This window comes from Callithrix jacchus, chromosome 9 (assembly GCF_049354715.1).
Source record: "Callithrix jacchus isolate 240 chromosome 9, calJac240_pri, whole genome shotgun sequence".
NCBI lineage: Eukaryota > Metazoa > Chordata > Mammalia > Primates > Cebidae > Callithrix > Callithrix jacchus.
The window spans coordinates 124,598,938-124,612,541 of NC_133510.1; the positions used below are offsets into that span (position 1 = coordinate 124,598,938).

Sequence of the window (13,604 nt, forward strand, 5' to 3'; positions counted from 1 at the left end):
CTTTTGTATTTTTAGTAGAGACGGGGTTTCAATATGTTGGCCAGGCTGGACTCAAACTCCTCACCTCGGGTGACCCACCCGCCTTGGCCTCCCAAAGTGCTGGGATTTCAGGTGTGAGTCACCGCACCCAGCCTGCAAACATCTGTGTTCTAATGCATAGTGCTTAGCTTTTTTTTTTTTTTTTTTTTGACGGAGTTTCTCTCTCGTTACCCAGGCTGGAGTGCAATGGCACAATCTCGGCTCACCGCAACCTCCGCCTCCTGGGTTCAGGCAATTCTCCTGACTCAGCCTCCTGAGTAGCTGGGATTACAGGCACGCACCACCATGCCCAGCTAATTTTTTGTATTTTTAGTAGAGATTGGGTTTCACCATGTTGACCAGGATGGTCTCGATCTCTTGACCTCGTGATCCACCTGCCTCGGCCTCCCAAAGTGCTGGGATTACAGGCTTGAGCCACTGCGCCCGGCCGCTTTTTTTTTTTTCGATATAGAGTCTAGCTCTGTCTCCCAGGCTTGAGTACAGTGGTGTGATCTCAGTTCACTACAACCTCTACCTCCCAGGCAGGCTCAAGCGATTCACTGGCCTCAGCCTCCGGAGTAGCTGGGATAATAGGCTCATACCACCACATCTGGCTAATTTTTGTATTTTAGAAGTGAGGGGGTTTCACCATGTTGGCCAGGCTGGTCTCAAACTCCTGACCTCAGGTGGTCCTCCTGCCTTGGCCTCCTGGTGAGCCACCTTGCCCGGCCACCATTTTTTAAAAAATTAGAAGACTCAGTAAATATTAAGTTTGGCTATTGTAATTGTTAGATACGCATCAAAATTCTAGTACTGGTTATCTTTAGGTAGTGGAATTATAATTTTAATTTTCTTTTGTACACATTTCCATATTTCTCACAATGATGCATTTTCCTTTTGTAATTGAAAAAAAAATAAAAGAAAGAAAATTAAGATTTCAGTCCTTAGAGCCAGCTTTATAGTCAACTCTCCAAGCAAGATAACTCTGCTCAAGGTAATGCGCACTGCTTTGGGATAAAGGCTTCGATATTTTTGGAAAGGCATCCTAATCTTTGGTACCCTCTCTTCTACTGGGAGTCGAGGTGAATAGCATTATCAAACAGCTAAAAAATACTTGTATCAGGTCAGCTCTTCAGGATATTTCTATTCTTAGACATAATATTTGGAGAGCAGTGTTTTAGAAAAATTTTAGAAAGCTAGGGATTATAACAGATCTGGACATTTCTCCCCCACCCCCTTATCTATCACAAACGGGAAATTTCAGTGATGGGTCACTCATTTACAGGAAAAAAATATATACGAAATTTGGATTACATCATTCATCTACTAACATTTTTTATGGCACCTCTGTTGTGCCTATTCTAGTAACTATACATTACTCAGCCAGGCAACTGAGATCATTTTAAAGATAATTTTCAGTCTGGGTGCAGTAGCTCACGCCTGTAATCCCAGCATTTTGGGAAGCTGACGTGGGAGAATTGCCTGAGCCCAGGAGTTCAAGATCACTTTGGGCAAGAAGGCAAAAACCCCATCTCGACAAAAAATACAAAAGTTAGCTGGGCATGGTGGCACCCACTGGTGGTTCCAGCTACTTGGGAGGCTGAGGCAGGAGGATTGCTTGAGCCCAGGGGTGGAGGCTATAGTGAGCTGTGATTGTGTCATTGCACTCCAGCCTGGGCAACAGAACGAGACCCTGTCTCAAAAAGAAAAGTGATGATCAGAGTGACTTGAAACATGGGTCTGAATCTACTGTAACTTCCACTTTCAGCTTCAGGACTATCGGTTCATACCCAGATATAAACATATCGAGAGCAAATGCCAAGAACTTTTCTCTGGATGTCACGTCAGTGTACGCACCTGTGTGTATATTGCTGAGCCACTGTGCCTGGCCCAAAATATTTTTTTCAAATGTCCAACGATGTAATAATTAGCCATTCAAATTAAAGGAGCCATTCTAAAGAATTAACTTGGGCAGGTGTGGCAGCTCATCCCTGTAATCCCAGCACTTTGGGAGGCCCAGGAGGGTGGATCATCTGAGGTCAGGAGTTCTGAGACCAGGCTGGCCAATATGGTGAAACCCCAACTCTACTAAAGAAATTAGCCAGGCATGATGGCACCCACTGGTGGTTCCAGCTACTCAAGAGGCTGGAGCAGGAGGATCACTTGAACCCGGGAGGCGGAGGTTGCAGTGAGCTGAGATCTCGTTATTGTACTCCAGCCTGGGCAACAAGAGTGAAACTCTATCTCAAAAAAAGAAAAAAAAAGTTAACTTGCAGTAGGGGAGATAAGAATTAAATAGAACTGAGTCAGTTGAAACAAAAAAATTTTCAATGCAAGATCAAAAGAGCTGTTTTGGAAATCTTGCCAGCAGTGTTGAAAAGAAAAGGCTATTTTATTAATATTTTAGCAAAGACATAGTCAGATGTTTGTTTGAGAATACCATTTGAAATTATGATTTATTACAAAATTACTACAAAGAGCAAGACGTGGTGGCTCATGCCTGTAATCCCACCATTTTGGGAGGCCAAGGCAGGAGGATTGCTTGAGGCCAAGAGTCTGAGACCAGCCTGGGCAGCATAGCAAGCCTTGTCTCTAACTGGGTGCAGTGGCTCACGCCTATAATCCCAGCACTTTGGGAGGCTGAGGCAGGCAGATCACGAGGTCAGGAGTTTGAGACCAGCCTGACCAACATGGTGAAACCCTGTCTCTACTAAAAATGTAAAAAAAAAAAAAAGAAATTAGCTGGGCATGGTGGCATGCTCCTGTAATCCCAGCTACTCAGGAGGCAGGAGAATCTCTTGAACCCAAGAGGCGGAGGTTGCAGTGAGCCAAGATCATGCCATTGCACTCCAGCCTGGGCGACAGGGGAAAAAAAAAAAAAAAAAAAAAGACCTTGTCTCTACAAAAAACAAAAACAAAAATCAAAATTGGCCAGGCATGGTAGTGCGTGCCTGTAGTCACAGCTACTCGGGAGGCTGAGGCAAGAGGATCACTTGAGCCAGGAAGATGAATGCTGCAGGAAGCCATGGTCATGCCACCGCACTCTAGTTTGGGTGACAGAGCAAGACCCTATCTCAAAAAGAAAAAAAAAAAAGAAGAAATTACTACAAGTGTTGTGACCCTAGAAGGTGTAAGGGTTTCAGAATGAGGATGGACAAAAGGTTGACCTTTTTGGGAACAATTATTAGGCACATGTATATTCGTATATGATTGTAAATGAACATTGTGATGGATAAGAGTACTATACTTTTTGTCCCGCATAGCTTGAAATTGGAATTTTCAAGGCAACCATCTGAGTATCTCCATCTCTGAATGTCTGTTTTGTTCATTTATCAGCTGACAATGTTTTATTTCATTGTATCTGTCTAATTTGGCTGTAAATGTGCAAGAGCGTCACCCTGTCTGCCTTGGATTGTAAACTGTTAGAGGAGAGAGGCAAGGTTTAGCTAATTCTCGTGTGAATCATTTAGTCTGGCATAGCACCACACCTAATTAAGGTGTTTTTTTTGTTTTTTTGTATTTTTTTTGAGACGGAGTTTTGCTTGTTACCCAGGCTGGAGTGCAATGGTGTGATCTCGGCTCACCGCAACCTCCACCTCCTGGGTTCAGGCAATTCTCCTGCCTCAGCATCCCAAGCAGCTGGGACTACAGGCACGTGCCACCATGCCCAGCCAATTTTTTGTATTTTTAGTAGAGACGGGGTTTCACCATGTTGACCAGGATGGTTTCGATCTCTTGACCTCGTAATCCACCCGCCTCGGCCTTCTGAAGTGCTGGGATTACAGGCTTGAGCCACTGCGCCTGGCCAAGGTTTTAATAAATGTATTAATTATGAAGTGAGGCTTAGTCCCATTTATTATCTTTTTTTAATTTATTTATCCTCTTCTTGATACTGCCAGCACTTCTCAAAAGGACGGGGAGAGTTGACTTAATCTCCTCTTCTTTTTGAGGCAGAGTCCCATTCTGTCTCAAAAAAAAAAAAAAAAGGAGATTAAGTCAACTTAAAGATTGTACTTAAGTACAATCTCAGCTCACTGCAGCCTCTGCCTCCCCAGGTTTAAGCGATTCTTTTGCCTTGGCCTCCCAAGTAGTTGAGATTATAGGTACATATCACCATGCCTGGCTAATTTTTGTATTTTTAGTATAGACAGGGTTTCGCCATGTTGGTCAGGCTGGTCTCGAACTCCTGACCAGAAGTAATTTGCCCACCTTGGCATCCCAAAGTGCTGGGATTACAGGTGTGAACCACCACAGACAGCCTGCTTTTAATACCTGAAGCTCATGCTAAATATGATAACTGCAACCTATCAGCAATGTGTCTTGGTGAATGTCTGAAATGTCATATTTTCACATTTCTGTAGCTGTTTGAGATGATATTATTACACATACAGTACTCAGACACTTGACTTGAAGTAAACATGTTTTAAAATTGACTCACTTCAGTGTGAAATTCAAATTTTGTGGACTCCAAAAAGGTTTATTTTGACTTCTGTTCACTGTCATTGGGGATGGAATGCCTAACCCTTGAATTTTAACTTCTGCAGAAGGCTCTTACTACAAGCACAGGGGTGAACAGAGGCTCAAGGATACTTCTATATTTTGTTCCTTAGCTATTTTTATTATAGTCAGTGATGTTAATTCTTAAAATATCTTAACAAATTAATGTCATCCCTGCAGTTTTTTTTTTCTTGAGATGGAGTTTCACTCTCGTTGCCCAGGCTGGAGTGCAATGGCACAATCTCAACTCACTGCAACCTCTGCCTCCCAGGTTCAAGATTTTCTCCTGCCTCAGCCTCCCAAGTAGCTGGGATTACAGGTGTGCACCACCACACCCAGCTAATTTTGTATTTTTAGTAGAGATGGGGTTTCTCCATGTTGGTCAGGCTGGTCTCAAACTCCTGACCTCAAGTGATCCACCTGCCTCAGCCTCCCAAAGTGCTGGGAATACAGGTGTTAGCCACCTCATCTGGCCGTCACAGCAGTTTTCTATCCGTTCTTTCAATATTCCATGCCTTCATTCATATTTCTTAAGTTGTCTATTATGTGCTGTTTTGAAATGTATAAAGAAAATGGAGGCCAGGTGTGGTGTCTCACACCTGTAGTCCCAGCACTTTGGGAAGCTAAGGTGGGAGGAACCCTTGAGCCAAAGGGTTTGAGATGAGCTTGGGCTACATAGGGAGAACGTATCTCTACAAAACCTTTTTCAATAGTTAGCTGGGTGTGGTGGCATGTGCCTATGGTCCCTGCTACTCAGGAGGCTGAGGCAGGAGGATTGCTTGAGCCTAGGAAGTTGAGGCTGTGGTGAGCCATGTTCATGCCACTGTACTCCAGCTTGGGCAACAAAAAGAAGGTAGACATGGTAACTGCCCTCATGGAGTGTACACTCTATCCAGACAGGTGACCAGTCACACTGTGGGCTGCCGTTATGGTTGTGAGGAGGTGCTGACTAGAGAGGAACATACAGACACACACACGCACCATTTCTGGGATCACAGAAATGTTCTTTTTTTGAGGCGGAGTTTCGCTCTTGTTACCCAGGCTGGAGTGCAATGGCGCGATCTCGGCTCACCGCAACCTCCGCCTCCTGGGTTCAGGCAATTCTCCTGCCTCAGCCTCCTGAGTAGCTGGGATTACAGGCATGCGCCACCGTGCCCAGCTAATTTTTTTGTATTTTTAGTAGAGACGGGGTTTCACCATGTTGACCAGGATGGTCTCGATCTCTTGACCTCGTGATCCACCCGCTTCGGCCTCCCAAAGTGCTGGGATTACAGGCGTGAGCCACCGCGCCCGGCCCCAGAAATGTTATTTTGTTCTGGATGAGTACATGAATGTATTTGGTCATCAAAACTCACTGAAGGGGCCAGGTGCAGTGGTCATGCCTGTAATCCCAGGAAGGCCAAGGCGGGTGGATCACCTGAAGCTGAGACCAGCCTGACCAAAATGGTGAAACCCTGACTCTCCTAAAAATACAAAGAAAAAAAATTAGTCAGATGTAGTGGCGCACACCTGTAATCCCAGCTACTCAGGAGGCCGAGGCAGGAGAATCGCTTGAACCTGGGAGGTGGAGGTTGCAGTGAGTTGAGATCATGCCACTGAACTTCAGGCTGGGTGACAGGGAGACTCTGTTTCAAAACAAAAACAAAAAAACTCACTGAACTGAACGCTTAAGATCTATGCATTTTATTATCCCTTAATTACACTTCAATTTAAAAAAACCCAAAGTAGCAAAATAGCGATTATAATTCAGTATGACAGTGAGTATTGGGCATGATATGCACGTGTGTCAGTGTGCCTGACAACTTTAGGGGTTCAGAATACAGCTCCTCGAGAAAGTGTACAGAGCTGGTAGCTAGAGATAGCCAGTCGAGGAAGCCAATGAAGACTTTCCTCTGAACTTGCAAGAGATGGAGAATTTACATCTCAAGACAACTTGCCTGTACAAAGGCCCAGAGGGAGGAGAGAGTATGACCCACTGGGACGGTGCAAGCGGTTCAGATGATTACAGTGGAGGTTGTGAGATGAGGTTGGTGGGAAGTAGAACTGGAGGGATGAGCAGGGAAGTTTAAAGAACTCTGTAACACTATTATGGATTTTATCATGAGGCTGTTGGGAAACCCTACAGGAAATTTGTTGTTTTTTTTTTTTTGAGACACAGTCTTGCTCTGTTGCCCAGTTGGATCTCAGCTCACTGTAACCTCTGCCTCCAGATTCAAGCGATTCTCCCACCTTAGCCTCCAGAGTAGCTGGGATTACAGGCTTGCATCACCACACCTGGCTAATTTTTATATTTTATATTTTAAATAGAGACGGAGTTTCCCCATGTTGGCCAGGCTGGTCTTGAACTCCTGGCCCGCCTCGGCCTCCCAACGTGCTGGGATTACAGGCATGAGCCGCCTCGCCCACTGTCCCAAAGGAATTTAAATGGGAAAAGACAAAATCATACTTATGGTGTAAAGAGGCTGTTTGTCCTCAGGATAGAGGGAGTGGGGATGATTAAGAGGGTCGGGGTGCAGATGGGAGCTCAAGCTCCTGCAGCTGCAATGAAGCAAGTGGAGCTGAGGCCCACTTCAGCTTCCCTGAAGTAAGGGCCCTGGGCCCAGGGTACAGAAAAGTGGTTGGATGTGAGTGGTACACAGGAGCTAGAGCTGCTGGAAGACAAAGTCAAGGATGACTTGCAGTTCTCTCGAATGGTGCCACAGAGCAAGGCAGGGAACCCAGGGGGAGGGGCAGGGCTGGGAAGCAAGTGGGTAGTGAGCTGACAGATCTGATAGGCAGGGAAGAGAAGGATGGGCAGAGGCTCAGGAGACCCACATGCAGACCTAGACATGGAATTCCTAAGAATGGTTACAGTATGTGGAGTTACAGGGTGAGGTCATCCAGGACACTCTGTTGAGTGAGAAGTAGAAAGACCTGCAGTCCTTGTATGAACACCAAAACCTGAAGGGGGCAGGAGAGATGGAGAAGGAATTGCTCAGAGAGACAGAGGAAAACCAAGAGAGTAGAGTGGGTGGCCTGGCGCTGTGGCTCGTGCCTCTAATCGCAACACGTTAGGAAGCTGAGGCAGGAGGACTGCTTGAGCCCAGGAGTTCAAGACCATCCTGGGCAACACAGGGAGACCCATCTCTACAAAAAATAATAGTAAATTAGCTGGATGTGATAGTGCACATCTGCAATCCCAGCTCCTTAGGCAGAAGGACTGCTTAAGCCCAGGAGGTCAAGGCTGCAGTGAGTCACGATGGTGCCACTGCATTCCAGCCTGGCAACAGAGCAAGAACCTGACTCAGAATTTTTTTTTCTTGAGATGGAGTTTTGCTCTTGTTGCCCAGGCTGGAGTGCAATGGCGTGATCTTGGCTCACCACAACCTCTGCCTCCTGGGCCCAAAAGATTCTCCTGACTCAGCCTCTTGAGTAGCTGGGATTACAGGCATGCGCTACCATGCTCAGCTAATTTTGTATTTTCAGTAGAGATGGGGTTTCTCCATGTTGGTCAGACTGATATTGAACTCCCAACCTCAGATGATCCGCCCGACATGTCCTCCCAAAGTGCTGGGATTACAGGCATGAGCCACCGCGCCCAGCCAAAAAATTTTTTAAGAAGAAAAGAAATCCGAAACCTATTTTATGTTATATCTGCAATATACATGATATGCTTTCTCTTAGTTTTCTAAAAAAATATATATACGTTTAAATCTTTTTCTGGTTTAGAATTTACTGTAGTTTGGAGTATAAGATTTGTCCAGATAAATTCCCAACATCCTTGTCAAGCAGTCATCAGATAGTTTCGGTCTTTGAAGCCTGGGTTGTCTTTGAATGTAGAGCAAAGAATGGTTGGATTGTTTCCAAAGTTGCCAGCAAAAAGCTTAAGAGGTCAGGCTTGGCTTCCGGTCCTATCTTTGCCTGTAGCTAGATGTGTGATCCCGAGCACATCTGACTCTTTTGGGAGACAGCTTTTTCAACTGTAAATTGAGAAAGTACATAAGGTGACTTTGAAGGACCCTTCTAGCTCAAACTTTATATGCTGAAGCAACTTTTTTTTTTTTTTTTTTTTGAGACAGGGTCTTGCTCTGCCACCCAGGCTGGAGTGCAGTGACAAGACCTCTGCTTACTGAAACCTCTGCCTCCCAGATTCAAGCAATTCTCCTGCCTCAGTCTCCAGAGTAGCTGGGATTACAGGCACCTGCCTTGACGCCCGGCTAATTTTTTGTATTTTTATTGAAGACAGGATTTCACCATGTTGGTCAGGCTGGTCTTGAACTCCTGACCTCAGGTGATCTGCCCGCCTCAGCCTCGAAAAGTACAGGGATTACAGGCGTAAGCCACTGTGCCTGGCTAAGACTCATTATTAAGTTCAGAATCTCTAGATTTTAGTGAGACTCTGTTCAAGCTAAACCATACTATGATATATATTAAAGAAATTGGGACCTGGCTATGTTTTAAATTTTATTTATTTTTTATATTTTAGATGCAGGATCTCTCTCTGTTGTCCAGACTGGACTTCAGTTCCTGAGCTTAAGTGAGCCTCTGGCCTCAGCCTCCCAAGCAGCGAGAACCACAGGTATGCACCGTCACGCTCAGCTAACCACGCCTGTTTAACTGGAGTTTGCAAATGCCAAAGTTGTAGATAGGTAATAAAATCTACGCGGCTGGGCATGGTGGCTCACACCTGTAATCCCAGCCCTTTGGGAGGCCGAGGTGGGCAGATCATGAAGTCAGGAGTTCAAGACCAGACTGGTCAACATGGTGAAACCCCACCTTTACTAAAAAATCCAAAAATTTGCTGGGCATGGTTGCTCATGCCTATAATCCCAGCTACTTGAGACGCTGAAGTAGGAGAATTGCTTGAACTGGGACCCAGGAGGCAGAGGTTGCAGTGAGCTGAGATTGCACCACTGCACTCCAGCCTGGGCTACAGAGCGAGACTCCATCTCAAAAAAAAAAAAACCCTACTCAGTGGTAGATTTCACAGACCTGATCTTGCTGTGTTGCCCAGGCTGGTCTATAATACCTGGGCTCAAGTGATCCTCCCATTTGAGCCTCTCAAAGTGGCATCAGCCACCACCCCCAGCCCTGCAAATAAACTTCTTTTCTTTTTCCATTACCCAGTTTCAATTGTTCCTTTATAGCGACACCAGTGGACTAAGATGTACGTAAATGCAGACTTACTATAGAAGAATGAACTTGTTTTGGAAGGTCTGTCTTTTTGTTGGAAGAATGTGATACCGGTGAGCATTATGCTGGACTGGGGATAGGAGAGCTGGCAGCTCTTCTTTCATCACTCCCTCACTCAGCCTCAGGCAAGAAAGCTTAATTTCCCAAGCCATGAAAAGAAGAAAACCCTTTCCACTTTCTGCTTACCAAGGAGGGTTATGGGAGAAAAAGTCTGTAAAGTGCTCCAACTTCAGAGAAGTATCAATTGGCCCTGTGTTATTTGTCTTACTCTCTGGAAGCCACTTTATCTATCTATCTATCTATCTATCTATCTATCTATTTATTTATTTGAGACGGAGTTTCGCTCTTGTTACTCAGGCTGGAGTGCAATGGTGCAATCTCGGCTCAACGCAACCTCCGCCTCCTGGGTTCAGGCAATTCCCCTCCCTCAGCCTCCCGAGTAGCTGGGACTACAGGCACGCGCCACGGTGCCCAACTAATTTTTTGTATTTTTACTAGAGATGGGGTTTCACCATGTTGACCAGGATGGTCTCGATCCCTTGACCTCGTGATCCACCCGCCTCGGCCTCCCAAAGTGCTGGGATTACAGGTGTGAGCCACCGCACCCGGCTTGTATTTATATTTTTGAGACAGAGTCTTCCTTTGTCACCCAGGCTGGAGTGCAGTGGTGCTATCTTGGCTCACTGCAACCTCCCTCTGGCTCACTGCAACCTCACTCCCTCCTAGGTTCAAGCAATTCTTCTGACTCAGTCTCCTGAGTAGCTGGGATTACAGGTAACTGCCGCCACACAGGGCTAATTTTTGTACTTTTGGTGGAGACAAGGCTTCACCACGTTGGCAAGGCTGGTCTTAAACTCCTGACCTTGTGGTCTACCCACCCTGACCTCCCAAAGTGCTGGGGTTACAGGCATGAGCCACCATGCCTGGCCTATTTATTTATTTTATTATTAACATTTTTATAGACTGAATCATGCTCTGTCGCCCAGGCTGGAGCGCAGTGGCGCGATCTCTGCCCACTGCCAACCTCCTCCTCCTGGGTTCAAGCAATTCTCCTGCCTCAGCCTCCCGAGTAGCTGGGATTACAGAGACGTGCCACCACAACTGGCTAATTTTTTTGTATTTTTAGTAGAGATGGGGTTTCACCATATTGGCCAGGCTGCTCTCGAACTCCTGATCTCCTCAGCCTCCCAAAGTGCTGGCATAAGCCACGGCGCCCGGTCTTTTTTTTTTGGACAGAGTCTCTGTCGCCCAGGCTGGTGTGCAGTTGAACATCTCAGCTCACTGCAACTTCCACCTCCTAGATTCAAGTGAGTCTCACGCCTCAACCTCCCAAGTAGCTGGGATTACAGGCTCGTGCCACCACACTCAGCTGATTTTTATGTCTTTAGTAGGGGTAGGTTTTCATCGTGTTGGCCAGGCTGATCTGACACTCCTGACCTGCAGCGATCTGCCCGCCTTGGCCTTGCACAGTGTTTGGATTATGGGCATGAGCCACCACAACTGGGCTGGAAACCACTTTAAAGTTCTGTTTGTTTCACTTTCAGGATTATTCAGCTATTTGGCAAAGTTGAAGACATAAGCTCTGGGTTCATAATCATTTTCTCCACTTTACAGAAGGAGAACTGTAAGGCAGAAGAAGATTACATGTACAAGGTGACAGCGTAATTCACTGGCAGAATTCCAAAAAGATTGTATGAGTCCAAAACAAAATGATTGTAGGGAGCCATCTGTTCTCCAGCTGCAGAGATGTTTCTCTAGAGTGCACTAAGTATTGTTGAAACCATTTTTACTGTAGTGGAAGTTAATCAGACAGTCCGGATTCAGAAGGGAGCTGGCTTAAGCATTCAGATGAAGAGATACTTTGTCATTTCCGTCACTGAGTCCATTTTATGACCTATCTATAACTTTGGCATCTGCAAACTCAGGTTAAGCAGGGATGGCTAGAGAGTCCCTTCGATCTTTTAAATTATGAAACTTATGCAACGACTACAAAGAACATAGATTACCTTGAGTAGGTAAAATAGTTATATTTGTGAAAGTGACCAAGGACAAATAAAAATATAGCAAACTTGGCCGGGTGCGGTGGCTCACGCCTATAAACCCAGCACTTTGGAAGGCTGAGGCAGGTGGATCACGAGGTCAAGAGATCGAGACCATCCTGGTCAACATGGTGAAACCCTGTCTCTACTAAAAATTAGCTGTGCATGGTGGTGAGCGCCTGTAGTCCCAGCTACTGGGGAGGCTGAGGCAGGAGAATTGCTTGAACCCAGAAGGCGGAGGTTGCGGTGAGCCAAGATAGTGCCATTGCACTCCAGTCTGGGTAACAACAGCGAAACTCTGTCTCAAAAAAAAAAAAAATATATATATATATATATATAGCAAACTAGATCCAATTCTCAAATACTTTGATCTGGCTCCTCTCTATGCAACCAGAGTTGGGCACTTGTCTAATGAGCAGTTGAACTTAGATGAGAGGATGGTAGGGAGTGGGTAGAGTGGTACAAGTGCTGGAGATGAGATATGAATGGCAGAATGTAGAGAATTATTAAAACTGGGTGATGGGTACATGAGGGGTTCAATGTATTATTCTATTTACTTCATATGTTTAAAATTTTCCAAAATAAGAAATGGTTTAATATAGCAAGTTGCTAACCAACTTTGTAATAGGCTCATATAATCTTCCTTCTATGACCTGTTATCATTGGGTGATTCCATTGTTAGGATAATAATAGCCTTCTACCATATTGTCTTATAAGCACACATGATGTTGAAATAGATTATTCAGTAACTTACAAAAATGTATTTATTATTATTATTTTTTTTTTTTTTGAGACAGAGTCTGGCTCTTGTTACCCAGGCTGGAGTGCAGTGGCGTGATCTCGGCTCACCGCAACCTCCGCCTCCTGGGTTCAAGCAATTCTCCTACCTCAGCCTCCCGATAGCTGGGACTACAGGCACATGCCACCATGCCCAGCTAATTTTTGTATTTTTAGTAGAGACGGTGTTTCACCATGTTGACCAAGATGGTCTCGATCTCTTGACCTCATGATCCACCCACCTCGGCCTCCCAAAGTGCTGGGATTATAGGTGTGAGCCACCACACCCGGCCTATTTATTATGTTTTTTTTTAAAAAAATGCAGTGTCTCACTTTGTCACTCAGGTGGGACTGCAGTGGTGCAAACATGGTTCACTGCAGTCTTGACCTCCAGGGAGTAGGTAATCCTCTAACCTGAGTCTCTGGAATAGCTGAGACTACAGGCTCCTGTCACCATGCCCAGTTAATTTTTTGTATTTTTTGTAGAGCCCACGCTGGTCTCGAACTCCTGGGTTCAAGTGATCTGCCTGACTTGGCCTCCCAAAGTCTCGGGTTACAGTCATGAGCCATACATGGCTGGACTTATTATTAGCCAGGTGTGCAGTAGCACAATCATAGCTCACTGCAGCCTCAAATTCCTGGGCTCAAGTGATCCTCCCGCCTCAGCCTCCTGCATAGCTGGGACCATAGTTGTGCACCACCACACCTTGCTAACTTTTTTTTTCTGGGGCGGAGTACAATGGCGTGGTCTTGGCTCACTGCAACCTTCGCCTCCCAGGTTCAAGCAATTCACCTGCCTCAGCCTCCCACATAGCTGGGATTACAGGTGCCCGCCACCATGCCAGGCTAATTTTCTATATTTTTAGTAGACACAGGGTTTCACCATCTTGGCCAGGCTGGTCTTGAACTCCTGACCTTATGACCCACTCGCCTCAGCCTCCCAAAGTGCTGGGATTAAAGGTGTGAGCCACTGTGCCTGGCCTAATTTTTCATTTTTTTTGTAGAGACAGGGTTTCATTATGTTGCCCAGGCTGGTGTCGAACTCCTGGGCTCAAGTTGTTACCAAATGGAAGTCTTGACTGTGAGTTGTCCAGGTTCTTG

At 45.6% G+C, this 13,604-nt stretch overlaps 1 long non-coding RNA gene across 1 annotated transcript in view; it reads left to right on the forward strand.

The window, feature by feature from the left end:
- The window catches only part of LOC144576537 (uncharacterized), a 44,554-nt gene extending 34,804 nt beyond the window's left edge, over window positions 1-9,750 (forward strand). Inside the window, exons 4-5 of the long non-coding RNA XR_013522169.1 lie at window positions 8,981-9,073; window positions 9,622-9,750. This is a non-coding gene — a long non-coding RNA (uncharacterized LOC144576537). The remainder of the gene's footprint in view (window positions 1-8,980; window positions 9,074-9,621) is intronic.
- The last annotated feature ends 3,854 nt before the right edge of the window (window positions 9,751-13,604 follow it).